The sequence below is a fragment of the Drosophila suzukii genome, chromosome 3 (genome assembly GCF_043229965.1).
Source record: "Drosophila suzukii chromosome 3, CBGP_Dsuzu_IsoJpt1.0, whole genome shotgun sequence".
Lineage (NCBI taxonomy): Eukaryota > Metazoa > Arthropoda > Insecta > Diptera > Drosophilidae > Drosophila > Drosophila suzukii.
In genome coordinates, this window is record NC_092082.1 from 18355022 (window position 1) to 18365749 (window position 10728).

At 39.4% G+C, this 10728-nt stretch overlaps 1 protein-coding gene across 3 annotated transcripts in view; it reads right to left on the bottom strand.

Annotated features, from left to right (window-relative positions):
• Positions 1-10295, bottom strand: part of LOC108006161 (leucine-rich repeat neuronal protein 2) — a 52077-nt gene extending 41782 nt beyond the window's left edge. Inside the window, exons 1-2 of one of the 3 annotated variants that reach the window (XM_065864140.2) lie at positions 9862-10295; positions 15-65 (exon numbers count right to left, since the gene is read on the bottom strand). The gene's annotated coding sequence lies outside the window, so the exon portion shown is untranslated. The remainder of the gene's footprint in view (positions 1-14; positions 66-9861) is intronic. The other 2 variants (XM_017069612.4, XM_065864141.2) reach the window with 2 other exon arrangements.
• Between the last annotated feature and the right edge of the window lie 433 nt (positions 10296-10728).

A 10728-nucleotide genomic window follows, 5' to 3' on the forward strand; every position in this document is an offset into this window, starting at 1 on the left:
CTGTCTGAACTTACCCTTATTTATGCGGCAAGTTGTTCGGTTAATGTGGCAAGAATTTTGGTAACCTGCAAATGGGAAACAAAATGAGAAATATATTAAGAAACTTTTACAAGAGGTCTAGGAGGAAAGTAAAAATATTTTTAAATTTATCTTACTTATAGATTATTATTATATTATATTAGATAATTACATTAGAAAACAAGTTTCCGAATTATAGCATTAGAACCATCTCAGTCTATTCAAATGTTTTGAGTGCCTGTCATGTTCCCAGTCTTTTTCTTGAGAATACCACCCACCTAGCATACTTTCTTTCCTATGCCAAATCCGTTGATTACCCCAGAAGCAAAGGCAAATAAACTTTATTGCCCAATGGCCGTGTGCCATTTGAGAATTTCAGGCAGTTTTTCGGCATTAATGCAAAGTTTATTTCTTCTTCGTTTTTGCGGGCATAATTAAGCGCACTTTTAAATATTTCAACCTATGTTGTGTGTGTTTTGTTGACTCGTAAAAAGAACTGGAGTACCGTCGGGGTCGTAAAACCGACGACTTTTGGACCACCCAAGATGGGCTGGGAAACTTTTGCATGAGCTAACCGATGCGTGTGCCAAAAGAGAAAAGTATGATGAGCAGAGAAAAAAGGTCAACAATTTTATAGCCATTTCCCGCTTAGGATTCTAGGTGTTAAATAATAAATACGCTCAGGAATCGCTCCTTCCCAGTCGATAAAAACGGGCGGCCTGGAGGGCCCAGAGTTGCGTGCCCTGACTTATCGTGCTTACAGTTCACTTGCTCTATGGTATAGACTCTATACGGCTCCTCCTTTTCCATCCAGGCCGCTGCATGATGACATTTTAATAGCTAGCCCAATCCTCAATGAAGTAAAAAGGAGCAAAAAAAACGAAAAACACCGAAAGCAATAAGAGTATTTTCCGTTCTTTTACGAGCTCTCATAAAACATTGAAACAATGACGAAAGCCCAACACTTTTCCTGTCGGTTTCCACCTTATGTATGTGCGAGGACCAGTGCCCTGTGGAACCGTAAACAAATTCCCCATTAATTGCTTCATTTTGCCAGCCGCTCTATCGACCGGGTCCACAGTTCAGCTTTAAAGGCTCCCAACAAAAGCAATTAAAGGCCAACCAACAACTGCCGCCACAAGAAAAACCTTTTTTCTGCAGACTAAACTAATTTAATTAGTTCAGGTTGGGGCGGTAGTAAGCTATTTAGTCCCTGTCTGGGTTCCCTTGGTTAGTTAGATGCGCCAAATGGAATCAGACTTCAAGCGATACAATGTTTAATAATGCCCTGCACAAACAGAGCACGCACCATATGAAAGGTGAGCGAAATAGTTTTAGATATATATTTATTAAATATAATATTTTGCCTGTGTTCTGGACACAATAATAACAATATTATTAATATTGAACGATATTTAATATAATATTTTTTTTATAGAACTTAGTGTATGTATCTATCAATATGAAATCTGTGAAACTATATAAAGTAACCTATATATAGATTTTTGTTATCTGTATAATACTATTTTCAGTACTGGGCGTTGTTAAATAATATTTCATATATCGAAGATAATCTATGTATTTATCTCTATATTTGCCGTGTTATATGAATTTTAGTACCTTTAGATATAATTTTGTCATCAGACTGACAATAAAATCCTTATACACCTAAACATAAACAATACCTAAAAGGCCTATTGTTTATGTCGCACACCTTAACCCCCGAGATCCCATGAGGAAGTTAGTTTTTTCCGTACATGTCATTGACTCACACCCGTAGACAGGGACGGAGAGTCCCGAATGAAACAGAAACATAAAATTTGCGGCAATTTCTAGGGCGTCGTCATCGCCGTTGCCGACTTGTTTTGTAGGTGACTTTGGCTGTGCGGCATATAAATAAATATTATATTACCCTCGGCGAGGAGGAAACCTTAGACCCGCGTCGCAAATGCGAGACACATTCCCCTCGTCGTGCGTCGCCCTTTTGTTTGCCTGCTGAGTTGTTAATTAAATATTTACTCTGCTTATTTGCAAAATGAATAATTTTAGCATTTTATTTCACATGGAGCAAACTGTGTGTGTGTGTATCTCACTTCTTCTAGAAGTCTAGCTGGGGATTTCCTGCCCAAACTCTAACCTTTTAGCACATTTACGCTTGACTTCGGAGACACTTTAAGTTCGCCTTTGGCCTCAGCTTTAATTGCCTTTATTGCGGAGTTTAAGTACAGGGAGAAAAAATGTTTTTGACATTCTTACTATATATATCACCATTTAACTTAGCTATTAAAACAGTTGGTATGCAATATTTTGAAATAAAGTGTCTAGCGAAGTCGCAAATTACGGTTGAAAAAACCAGTATAACTAACTAAAGTTGAGCTCACCCATCCACAAATTACATCATTCAAATTCTCTCACAACCTTCTAGCGAAAAAAGTGCCAGTCGCATTTGCATTTAACTTTTCGTTTTTTCTTCTCACATATTTATTTATTTATTTACCTTTTTTAAGCATTTTGTTACGCTTCACATTTACGTGTTGATTGCCCGTTCCAGCACACAAAGCGAAACTTGTTTCGCAAAATGCCATTCAAATACTCGCAGTCTGAATCTGAATCTGAATCTTGGCCCAACTAATGACTTCATAGAGCTGTTGTTTCTCCTCTGCCGTCAGTCAAGGTGAGTCGGATGAATCTCGAGTATCTCAACAGCTGAAGTTCCGCGCCGGATGGGGAGTTTGCCCCAGAGAACTTTGCATAATTGATTAATAATTTTGCCGGACAGGTGGCGACCCCCGAGCGACCACGCCCCCTTTGGAGACCACTGCCCCACAATCGTTAGTTATTCAAATGAACTATACGGACCACCTTAACCCATTAATTAGCCCGGCTTGGGCACACATTAGATAAATGTTGTGAAACCTGATTAAAAGCAAACAGTTCGAGCTGTGCGGATAGGAAAAATTTCACTCTTTCCCGCTTTAAAGGGTTCCACCATCCAGAGATACAGATAGTTAGGGTTGGGGGGATTTATAGAAGAGGAGGCGTCACCCCTCTCGCACCCAAACCTATTATTGATTTTACTTACATTCGAGTTTTTGCTGATTTGTTGTTCATTTTGTTTGTTTGGCCTGGGTCTGCTTGTTTGTTTGTTTGTTGATTTTCTGTTTGCTTGACTCGAAAATTATTTGGGTTAAACCAACAGCAACAAGCAATCAATGCAATAGTCGAAGCTCACAGACAAGACTTCAGATGCGATTGAAGTGCGGGTATTTGCGGGAATTGCTTCCTGGTACGAAAGTTTAATTCACAAAATTATGAAATTCAAAGTTTTATTGAGGAAAATGCTAAAGTCGAAAACTTGGATCAGTGACTGTATGCAAATTACGTACAAAAAGGGTGCTTTAAATTAATGGAATGGAGTTTAATTTTTTGTATTCTGTAAAAATGTAGCTAATACTCCTTAAATATGATTCAAGTAAAGGCCAGAATTTCCGTGTTAGATCGTTCCTTTGCCAATTTGTAAACCATCGAATAATCCCATTAATTCCGCTTGAAACACCTGCCTAATCCAATAAGTTGCTCAACTTTTCAGAGCCAACTTTAACCGCAGAAACTTTAACCCGAAACAACTTAATTTGTCGCAGCTAGCTAACTAGCTTATGGGTAAACAACGAACATGTCAACGAAACTTAACAGAAATTAACTGGGTAAACACGAAAAGAACCGGAAAATACTGGCTTAATTAACTGGCAAAAACTTTCGGGAGAAAGGACCCAGAGATGGGGAAAATGTGGGAGCGTGGGAACCCTTTTATTAAAAGGATAAATTCTCGCAACGTGGCGTATGCGCAATTAACATTTATGGCAATTAATTATGCGATTATGCATACGCCGTGTGGCACACCGCCTGGCATCAACACAATCAGCCAAGTCTATTCTATTCTGCCTCCTAATGAAGGCATCAAATCCGAAGGCGACAAAATGTTTACCACCGTCTTCTCTTTTTTTTTCTGTGCCCCCACTTTCGGTTAGCTATAATTATGGGTAATCAAACTGTTTTATTTGATGCCCTAACTAATGATCTTTTTGTCTAGGCTTCAGCAAGGTCGAAACCCTAAACGAGCCATTCAGAGACTTGAGACTTTAATTAATCGTTGTATCGCCATCAACTCTGATTAGCCGAACAGACCGAAAATACTGCCCCCGAGGCAGCTCAATCTCGTTAATTGATATGCAAAATCAAATGGCCACTAAATGGTGCGAACTGAGGAATTACTCCCAAGTGCTTGAGCAGGTGAAGGTTTCTGAGATTTTCCAGGCCAGAGTTCGTTGAACTAAAAGATGGGCGTGCCCCTAAAACAGGGAGTAAAATAATTACAAATTGCAAGTTGTAACATATCATTGAAATAACTATTTCTTGGAAAGATCTAGATCATTTTTAGTAAAGTGACTTGGTATTTCCAATCTGTACTTGCATTTATTTGGCATAATTTTAACACCCGCATGAAATGAAATTCATGATTTTTCATTATCACATTTATTTTCCATTCCCCATTTTAGCGCCCAATTTCCACCAATTTGTTTTGACATATTTTTGCTCGACTAGGCAGAATTGTTCAAAACACCGAGCAAGAACACAATGGCAATCTGAAAGACACTGGGCAAACAGAGATTCAAACAGAAAGCTAAATCATTTCGTTGAGAACATTTTTACAGATTGCGGTTGGGTCCTTCTTGCTTTTGCTTCTGACATGCTGATAAAGCAAATTTTGGACTCCCTCTGCCCCCGAGAGTATCAATAAACCCATAAATTTAAAAGAGCACCACACAAAACAAATGTAAATATATATAAATTTGTTGTTGTCAGCCCATTTTCATATTTATTTCCCAGCTCTGCCTCGCATTTCATGTGACGTTTGCTCTTATTTATGCCCAGACTTTTTTGTGGGCGTCTCCACAGCGGCCACAGCACAATCTATCCATCTATCTATCCATCCATCTATCTGGGCATCGTATCTCTTTTCTTCTAACTTTAAAATTTTGCATATTTGTCGTAAATTGCCCGCTTCTGTCCCGCCCGATCTTTATTTTATGGATCATGTTCGGTTTGTCGTCATGCTAGTTTTTTGGGGCTATTAAATGGCTACGTATTATATTAATGGATTTTTGCTGTTGCTCTTGTGTTTGGTCGTTATATGTATATTTTTTAGAACTGTTTACATTCTGACACTTGGCACAGATGTTTCTGGCGGAACTCGGGCTCTCTGGCCCTGAAAATTTTCAAAAACATGTGAGTTTAGTTAATGCGAAATGAACTGAACGATTATCTTTTGAGCAATGAGTTCATTAATCAGTTATGGAAGCTCTTTTGGAGGTACTAAATGTTGATGTGGGAAAATATGTTTATTTTTCTTTAAAAAAAATGTTTACCGTACTTAGGAAAAAATATATTTTTTTGGCAAAAAAGTATTCACATTTTTTTTACTTTCTTCAATTTTTTGTATACGCCATAAAACTAAACACTGCAAGACATACAAAATATTACTTATAAATAAGTCACACCGCTATCACAATAGAAAATAAAATACTTGAATCACCATCAACTTCTGACGAAGTACTGTCAATCAACGAATTCTTTCTCCGTAGGCTTATCCTATCTATAAATTATTTCCACATTATATGCCCCAACCCCGGTCGCCAAACGTCAAGAACGGTAAGTAAGCCTTAACGTCTTTTCATTCAGCTCCTCTCAGTGAGTCGCCTTTGTTCCCTTCGGCCCCTCAACACCCAGGGAAACCACAAATATTGACCAACATTCAGGGCCCATAAATAAGTAAACAGTCCATTAGTTCCACAACTCCCCCAAGCCGTTCCATTTCCAGGGCAGCAGCTTGCACAACAGCATGAATGCAGCGAATTACTTTTGTGTGGAGAATCAGAAATCGAAGCCAAGTCACACCCTATCGAGGCATAGATCCAGAGTGGCCTTATCTTATCGAGTTGGCGCCTTATCGCCCAAAGGTAAACAGAAGATAGCCGTTGGGGCACAGGGCGACTCAACTCATTTGCCAAATGACGCATACAACACCATTGGGGCAGAGGAAATGAAAATGGAAAATAGAATTCTGTCTATATGGTTCATCAACCGAGGGTAAGCCAAATATAAACATGAGCGCATAGAGAACATTTCACAACTAGGTAAAAATAATGCGGGTTTATTTTGATTTTAATAGAATTGAAAGACAAGTAATGGGTATACTTATGAACTCGCTCTCTTTCGTAAGTGTCAATGGCACGTTCCACCAGCTGTTGCCAGCTTTTCTCACACCTTTCTCCTCGCATTTCCCGCACCTGATCTTGAAAATTTCGGGGACTGGGCCAAGGGAACCCGGGCATATGGTTCCCAAGAGCAGCCAGCCCATTTTTAATTGCATCTACGTGAGCGAAATTTTGAAACCACAAATCGAAAAAGAACATCCGTTCGCAGAGTCAATTATGTTAATTAAATTTATGATTGAGCCGATAGTTATGGGCAGGCAGATAATGCCCATATAATGGAGCAGGTTCTCTCGCATTCGATTCGGTTCATTTGCAGTTTGTTGCTGATTTAATTGCAAAATATAGAGATATTTATTTTTAATGGACCTGACTTGGCCACGGGGTCTGGTTGTTAAAATAGAAATTACTTTGACTTTGGCTCTGATCGGCTGAAAAATTCACATAATTGCTGTTGTAAAATGTTTTGATTCCAGGCCTAATGATGGTCATTCGGGGGAACTTATTTTCTGGCTTATAATTTGGGGTGATTTCTCGTCTGGGGCTATTAGAGTTTCAAGTATTCGCTTGGCATCATAAATGTCAAGGCAGCATTATTTTTTGCCAGATGATGGGGTTGGGCCATAAAATGTTTGTGTTTGGTGGTTGAAAAACAAACAGGGGTTATAGAAAATAAAAATCACAGTGCTATGATTCTGATGGTGGCTTACAGATCTGATAACATTAAATAAACAAAAGGTATTTCGAATTTAAGTTTTGATTTTGTGGTAGATTATACTCGGTCACTCGGCTTGCTCAATTTTGTTGTATATATATAAGGGCTCTTAAATGTACAAAGCGTTATAAAATTGTCCACCATTTAGAACATATTAAAATTTGTTTAGCTGAACCGTAGATTTTTATAGCTATAATATTTCGACCATCCATCAATATTTTTACTCTTCATTATTCTCTGTAAAATAAGTTTCCTTTTTTATACCATTTCAATTACCTCATCGCCCAAAGCTTCTGAAAATATTATCCAATATTAGCCAACTTAATTTGCCCAATCCTTGCACAACTTTTCCTAATCGCATTAAACGAAAATTCTTACCGAATTTCAGCCATCGCAATATGTTTTTGTTTATGCCTATCGTGGAAGACATCGCCGGCGTCAATAATTACAGCATCAAACGGGCCAGAATCGAAGATATATATACGTATACCCCACCGAGACATGGAGATAGAGCGGGATGGACGCACCCGCATCTCTCGAGAGTTTCCCCGATTTTTGGGGCAGGCACGCCACATGCTTTTTAACCTTGATTAAGTTGACGTTCTAATGATGCTGCTAATGGCAGCAATGATGTTCCCAATGATGATGCCACTGATGATGATGCGGATGGGAATGGGAATGGGAACCGGGCTGCTGAAGATGCTGCCGCAACATCATTAACAACATTATCAACAACAACGACGGCGGAGGAAAACTTCACGAGTATTTTTTGTTTTTAATTGCCGCCTGGCACTTAGCTAATGTAATTTATATTACATCTTGCTGCTGCTCTAAAAGCTTTAAGTAGCTGAAAATAAGAAAGGAAGAGCCGAAACAACAGCGAAGTGCAGCATCGGTGGGCTAGAAGGTTGTAAAAAGAAGTGTGGGCTCTCAAGACGTAAAGTTTTGTTTATATTTACCTAACATTGTACTTGAAAGATATTTTCGTTGCGTTCTTTTTCTTTTTCCCATCCCCTGACTCTATCTCTCTCGCCCCCCTTCTGTTTGTTTATCTAATGGCTAAAAAATATCTAAGCCGTAAAATTTGTATCTCTGAGATGGCTAAAAGCTGCTGCTTCTTTCCTTCGGTTTTTTATTTACGAAAGTCATAAATACCTTTGGGTCAGTGAGAGAGAAGAAAAGGTTCGATTTCGGCTCGGACTCTTGGCAGACACATCCGAAGCACATAAAGTCTCGTGCCCAAAAAGTTGCCATATTTTCAATTTATGTAAAAGAGACGCCAGCCCGTCGCACCTGCCCCCATCTTACCTGCCTGTTATCTTAAATGTTTTTTCCTGTTGGTAATTAAAAAGTTTTCCGCCCCAGACCCAGTTAGCCGCCCCTGCTCGGATGTCTGCTGGCTAATGCAGGTTGGTAGCTCTCTACTACGACCTTGGCGTTCTCGGTGGGGATTTGTGGGCCTGATAACAACGGAAGCTGGCAGCTTTAATGAGTGGGCTTTGCTTAAAGATTTGGTTTCGAGGCAATTCTCAGAGGAGATAATGAAGGTCACCGGTGGATGGGAACAACATAATACAGGGCGCAACGTAGAGATAAGCATCTCTATAAGACTCGCATTTAAAGCAACAATATTATAATCGACTTCGTTTTTAGAATCGGATTATAAATTATTTTTATAAAATCACTCAGTATTGTATACATTTTTAAAGAATTAAAATTTAAAGTACTATTATTTGTTATAATACATGATGTTCTAGTCATTACAAGGTTAGACTTATAGACCTATGTATAGACTTATTTACATAGCTCCACAGCATCTACTACAGACAGTTCTAATGAAATAACCTAGTGATTCTTCTTTAAGTCCTTTTCACACTACGGATTCTTCGAACTTTGGAACAACACGACATCTTTAGACGTATGCCTGGTCACGTCTAACCCATTCCCACCTGGCCAGCTAGACGAGCCTAGTTGGCATTCCTCAAAAGTGTCAACGAGAAAGGCCCACAACACGAGGCATTTGGACCAGCCAGAACCAGCCACCAAAGCCTCCGTACTGAGCCTCACCTCGTTCATTCATAAAGATTCACATCTCCATAAAGAGGGGCGAACAAACACGAGTCCAGGCAGCACCTAACAAGTTCTCGGAATCGCACAAACCTCAAAAAGTTCTTTAAGTTTTTGGCTCTAACGAAACCTGTTCCCCAGACAGAAACCCCGAAAAGAGGCGGCTTGGGACTGGGACGGAAACTCCGACCGAGTCTGCGGCCCGAGACATAATTAATGATTTCAAAATTTCACATCGAACACTCATAAAACTTATCGATCGAACATGAAACAACAGACGAGAAAAAAAGAATGTCATGCTGCTGTCAAGGCAAATTCGGGCCTTAAAGTTACTCTCTCCAAATATAACTGTTTAAACTGAAGAAAGACAACCTTTTTTCTAAAATAATCATAATAGGTTTACGCTTTTGAAGTTAAAACTCTGTTCAACCTACATTATTAAAATATATTTTCTGCCTATTGATTTAAAATAATCCTTGTTCTACTTCGAATCAGTAAAGTTATAAGAGACATAGTTACCTAGCAAATATTACTTTTATTAAAAATACCTTATTAATTTTTTTAAAACATTTTTTCTTTCTGCTTATCAATTACACATTTGGGTTATTGGTTTGGATGATACAAAAAATATTTTATGCTTAAGTCTATGTTATGGTTTGCCAGTTTTAAAATATCAAACAATCTAGCACCAAAATCATAAGGTAATTTTCTTAAATTAATCAATCAATTAATGTTAGATCAAGCAACTCATCAACATCCAATAATTAGGCACCAAAATGGATGACTTACCGCGAATGTCTTGGCAATTCTTCTCAATTAGCACGCACTGTTGTCAAACAAAAATGTTGGCCTAAACACAACGTGAACCGAAAGCACAGCTACGAAGCAATCTTTGAAATACTATTTGGCGGATAGTCTTCTCTTTTATTTTCATTGATGAAGCGGCGCGAGTATTTCATTAATTCTGCACACACGTTCCGCCGATGACGATTGACGATTAACGATTTTGCTATTTGCGATGACCCGCGTGCCCCGCCCCCAAAAAGCGAGTTGCCCGCACAACAACAACAACAACGACAACGACAACAACTACTACCGTCGCCGGAGGGTGGGCGAAGTGAAGGGTGGGAATTTGCACGCGCGAATCTGCTGACTGCTATAGGAAATAACGGTGCGCTCTACAACATGTCCATGCACGTTCACGTTTTTTTTCGAACTAACCCTGTATTGCTGTATTGTATCTGTGTACGCCACGAACTTCAAAAACTCGGTTCTCTGCCGCTGTTACGAGCCGATGTTCGCTAACAGTACTCTGGAAACGAGAGCGGAGAGCAAGTCCACGAAAGAAAGTGTGCCTGTGTTCGTGAGCCGAGGCACGAGCGGATGGTTCGGCTTTTTTGCAAAAATCATATGGGTTGCTCTCTCTCCAGAGAGCACAAGAGAGATCCCAATAGCCTTATCTCAGCAGTTATCTGAGCCGGTAAGACTCCAATTTGATTCTCATTGAGTCAGATAAAGTCCGACTCTTTGGTTCGAAACCCGGCTAACTGAAATGTTCGCCCACAAATGAGACCCGTGGGTTTTGAATGCGTTTTTTTGGTCTTTCTGTGTGCCAAAGCAATTTGACAATGGTGTGTGGTTGCCGCATAGGGCGCA